The following is a 6000-nucleotide window of genomic DNA, read 5'->3' on the forward strand; positions in this document are numbered from 1 at the left end:
GTGCCAAATTTCACGTTTCTATGACACTGGAAAGTGAGAAAAATACATTCCATACGTAAAATTTGGACGCTAATTCTTTTGCACATAGAATTGAAAAATCGAGTTGGGACCCATTAGCTTTTCCTATTTATGACATAATCAATGCTCGTGCCAAATTGCAAGTTTCTATGTGAGAAAATTGGATTCCGTACATAAAATTTGGAGGCTAATTCTTTTGCACATAGAATTGAATAATCGAGTTGGACCCATTAGCTTTTCCTATTTATGACATAATCAATGCTCGTGCCAAATTTCAAGTTTCTATGTGAGAAAATTGGATTCCGTACGTAAAATTTGGACGCTAATTCTTTTGCACATAGAATTGAATAATCGAGTTGGGACCCATTAGCTTTTCCAATTTATGACATAATCAATGCTCGTGCCAAATTTCACGTTTCTATGACACTGGAAAGTGAGAAAAATACATTCCGTACGTAAAATTTGGAGGCTAATTCTTTTGCGCATAGAATTGAATAATCGAGTTGGGACCCATTAGTTTTTCCTATTTAGAACATATTCAATGCCCGTGCCAAATTTTAAGTTTCTATGTGAGAAAATTGGATTGTGTACGTAAAATTTGGACGCTAATTCTTTTGTGCATAGAATTGAATAATCGAGTTGGGACCCATTAGCTTTTCCTATTTATGACATAATCAATGCTCGTGCCAAATTTCACGTTTCTATGACACTGGAAAGTGAGAAAAATACATTCCGTACGTAAAATTTTGACGCTAATTCTTTTGCGCATATAATTGAATAATCGAGTTGGGACCTATTAGTTTTTCCTATTTAGGACATATTCAATGCCCGTGCCAAATTTTACGTTTCTATGTGAGAAAATTGGATTGTGTACGTAAAATTTTGACGCTAATTCTTTTGCGCATAGAATTGAATAATCGAGTTGGGACCTATTAGCTTTTCCTATTTATGACATAATCAATGCTCGTGCCAAATTTCAAGTTTCTATGTGAGAAAATTGGATTCCGTACATAAAATTTGGAGGCTAATTCTTTTGCACATAGAATTGAATAATCGAGTTGGACCCATTAGCTTTTCCTATTTATGACATAATCAATGCTCGTGCCAAATTTCACGTTTCTATGACACTGGAAAGTGAGAAAAATACATTCCGTACGTAAAATTTTGACGCTAATTCTTTTGCGCATAGAATTGAATAATCGAGTTGGGACCCATTAGTTTTTCCTATTTAGAACATATTCAATGCCCGTGCCAAATTTTACGTTTCTATGTGAGAAAATTGGATTGTGTACGTAAAATTTGGACGCTAATTCTTTTGCGCATAGAATTGAATAATCGAGTTGGGACCCATTAGCTTTTCCTATTTATGACTTAATCAATGCTCGTGCCAAATTTCAAGTTTCTATGTGAGAAAATTGGATTCCGTACGTAAAATGTGGAGGCTAATTCTTTTGCACATAGAATTGAATAATCGAGTTGGGACCCATTAGCTTTTCCTATTTATGACATAATCAATGCTCGTGCCAAATTTCAAGTTTCTATTTGAGAAAATTGGATTGTGTACGTAAAATTTGGACGCTAATTCTTTTGCGCATAGAATTGAATAATCGAGTTAGGACCCATTAGCTTTTCTTATTTATGACATAATCAATGCCCGTGCCAAATTTTAAGTTTCTATGTGAGAAAATTACATTCCGTACGTAACATTTGGACGCTAATTCTTTTGCGCATAGAATTAAATAACGGAGTTCGGACCCATTAGCTTTTCCTATTTATGACATAATCAATGCTCGTGCCAAATTTCAAGTTTCTATGTGAGAAAATTAGATTTTGTATGTAAAATTTAGACGCTAATTCTTTTGCATATAGAATTGAATAATCTAGTTAGGACCCATTAGCTTTTCCTATTTATGACATAATCAATGCCCGTGCCAAATTTTAAGTTTCTATGTGAGAAAATTACATTCCATACGTAAAACTTGGACGCTAATTCTTTTGTGCCTAGAATTAAATAACGGAGTTGGGACCCTTTAGCTTTTCCTATTTATGACATAATCAATGCTCGTGCCAAATTTCAAGTTTCTATGTGAGAAAATTGGATTCCGTACGTTAAATTTGGACGCTAATTCTTTTGCACATAGAATTGAATAATCGAGTTGGGACCCATTAGCTTTTCCTATTTATGACAATCAATGCTCGTGCCAAATTTCACGTTTCTATGACACTGGAAAGTGAGAAAAATACATTCCATACGTAAAATTTGGACGCTAATTCTTTTGCACATAGAATTGAAAAATCGAGTTGGGACCCATTAGCTTTTCCTATTTATGACATAATCAATGCTCGTGCCAAATTGCAAGTTTCTATGTGAGAAAATTGGATTCCGTACATAAAATTTGGACGCTAATTCTTTTGCACATAGAATTGAATAATCGAGTTGGGACCCATTAGCTTTTCCTATTTATGACACAATCAATGCTCGTGCCAAATTTCACGTTTCTATGACACTGGAAAGTGAGAACAATACATTCCGTACGTAAAATTTTGACACTAATTCTTTTGCGCATAGAATTAAATAATCGAGTTGGGACCCATTAGTTTTTCCTATTTAGAACATATTCAATGCCCGTGCCAAATTTTACGTTTCTATGTGAGAAAATTGGATTGTGTACGTAAAATTTGGACGCTAATTCTTTTGCGCATAGAATTGAATAATCGAGTTGGGACCCATTAGCTTTTCCTATTTATGACATAATCAATGCTCGTGCCAAATTTCAAGTTTCTATGTGAGAAAATAGGATTCCGTACGTAAAATTTGGAGGCTAATTCTTTTGCACATAGAATTGAATAATCGATTTGGGACCCATTAGCTTTTCCCATTTATGACATAATCAATGCTCGTGCCAAATTTCAAGTTTCTATGTGAGAAAATTGGATTCCGTACGTAAAATTTGAAGGCTAATTCTTTTGCACATAGAATTGAATAATCGAGTTAGGACCCATTAGCTTTTCTTATTTATGACATAATCAATGCCCGTGCGAAATTTTAAGTTTCTATGTGAGAAAATTACATTCCGTACGTAACATTTGGACGCTAATTCTTTTGCGCATAGAATTAAATAACGGAGTTGGGACCCATTAGCTTTTCCTATTTATGACAAAATCAATGCCCGTGCCAAATTTTAAGTTTCTATGTGAAAAAATTACATTCCATACGTAAAACTTGGACGCTAATTCTTTTGTGCCTAGAATTAAATAACAGAGTTGGGACCCTTTAGCTTTTCCTATTTATGACATAATCAATGCCCGTGCCAAATTTCAAGTTTCTATGTGAGAAAATTGGATTCCGTACATAAAATTTGGAGGCTAATTCTTTTGCACATAGAATTGAAAAATCGAGTTGGGACCCATTAGCTTTTCCTATTTATGACATAATCAATGCTCGTGCCAAATTTCAAGTTTCTATGTGAGAAAATTGGATTCCGTACCTAAAAATTTGAAGGCTAATTCTTTTGCACATAGAATTGAATAATCGAGTTAGGACCCATTAGCTTTTCTTATTTATGACATAATCAATGCCCGTGCGAAATTTTAAGTTTCTATGTGAGAAAATTACATTCTGTACGTAACATTTGGACGCTAATTCTTTTGCGCATAGAATTAAATAACGGAGTTGGGACCCATTAGCTTTTCCTATTTATGACAAAATCAATGCCCGTGCCAAATTTTAAGTTTCTATGTGAAAACATTACATTCCATACGTAAAACTTGGACGCTAATTCTTTTGTGCCTAGAATTAAATAACGGAGTTGGGACCCTTTAGCTTTTCCTATTTATGACATAATCAATGCCCGTGCCAAATTTCAAGTTTCAATGTAAGAAAATTGGATTCCGTACATAAAATTTGGAGGCTAATTCTTTCGCTCATAGAATTGAAAAATCGAGTTGAGGCCCATTAGCTTTTCCTATTTATGAGATAATCAATGCTCGTGCCAAATTTCACGTTTCTATGACACTGGAAAGTGAGAACAATGCATTCCGTACGTAAAATTTTGACGCTAATTCTTTTGCACATAGAATTGAATAATCGAGTTGGGACACATTAGTTTTTCCTATTTAGAACATATTCAATGCCCGTGCCAAATTTTAATTTTCTATGTGAGAAAATTGGATTGTGTACGTAAAATTTGGATGCTAATTCTTTTGCGCATAGAATTGAATAATCGAGTTGGGACCCATTAGCTTTTCCTATTTATGACATAATCAATGCTCGTGCCAAATTTCAAGTTTCTATGTGAGAAAATTGGATTCCGTACATAAAATTTGGAGGCTAATTCTTTTGCACATAGAATTGAATAATCGAGTTGGACCCATTAGCTTTTCCTATTTATGACATAATCAATGCTCGTGCCAAATTTCACGTTTCTATGACACTGGAAAGTGAGAAAAATACATTCCGTACGTAAAATTTTGACGCTAATTCTTTTGCGCATAGAATTGAATAATCGAGTTGGGACCTATTAGTTTTTCCTATTTAGGACATATTCAATGCCCGTGCCAAATTTTACGTTTCTATGTGAGAAAATTGGATTCTGTACGTAAAATTTGGACGCTAATTCTTTTGCGCATAGAATTGAATAATCGAGTTGGGACCCATTAGCTTTTCCTATTTATGACATAATCAATGCTCGTGCCAAATTTCAAGTTTCTATGTGAGAAAATTGGATTCCGTACATAAAATTTGGAGGCTAATTCTTTTGCACATAGAATTGAATAATCGAGTTGGACCCATTAGCTTTTCCTATTTATGACATAATCAATGCTCGTGCCAAATTTCACGTTTCTATGACACTGGAAAGTGAGAAAAATACATTCCGTATGTAAAATTTTGACGCTAATTCTTTTGCGCATAGAATTGAATAATCAAGTTGGGACCCATTAGTTTTTCCTATTTAGAACATATTCAATGCCCGTGCCAAATTTTAAGTTTCTATGTGAGAAAATTACATTCCGTACGTAACATTTGGACGCTAATTCTTTTGCGCATAGAATTAAATAACGGAGTTGGGACCCATTAGCTTTTCCTATTTATGACAAAATCAATGCCCGTGCCAAATTTTAAGTTTCTATGTGAAAAAATTACATTCCATACGTAAAACTTGGACGCTAATTCTTTTGTGCCTAGAATTAAATAACAGAGTTGGGACCCTTTAGCTTTTCCTATTTATGACATAATCAATGCCCGTGCCAAATTTCAAGTTTCTATGTGAGAAAATTGGATTCCGTACATAAAATTTGGAGGCTAATTCTTTTGCACATAGAATTGAAAAATCGAGTTGGGACCCATTAGCTTTTCCTATTTATGACATAATCAATGCTCGTGCCAAATTTCAAGTTTCTATGTGAGAAAATTGGATTCCGTACGTAAAATTTGAAGGCTAATTCTTTTGCACATAGAATTGAATAATCGAGTTAGGACCCATTAGCTTTTCTTATTTATGACATAATCAATGCCCGTGCGAAATTTTAAGTTTCTATGTGAGAAAATTACATTCTGTACGTAACATTTGGACGCTAATTCTTTTGCGCATAGAATTAAATAACGGAGTTGGGACCCATTAGCTTTTCCTATTTATGACAAAATCAATGCCCGTGCCAAATTTTAAGTTTCTATGTGAAAAAATTACATTCCATACGTAAAACTTGGACGCTAATTCTTTTGTGCCTAGAATTAAATAACGGAGTTGGGACCCTTTAGCTTTTCCTATTTATGACATAATCAATGCCCGTGCCAAATTTCAAGTTTCAATGTAAGAAAATTGGATTCCGTACATAAAATTTGGAGGCTAATTCTTTCGCTCATAGAATTGAAAAATCGAGTTGAGGCCCATTAGCTTTTCCTATTTATGACATAATCAATGCTCGTGCCAAATTTCACGTTTCTATGACACTGGAAAGTGAGAACAATGCATTCCGTACGTA

This window comes from Eleutherodactylus coqui, chromosome 8 (genome assembly GCF_035609145.1).
Source record: "Eleutherodactylus coqui strain aEleCoq1 chromosome 8, aEleCoq1.hap1, whole genome shotgun sequence".
NCBI lineage: Eukaryota > Metazoa > Chordata > Amphibia > Anura > Eleutherodactylidae > Eleutherodactylus > Eleutherodactylus coqui.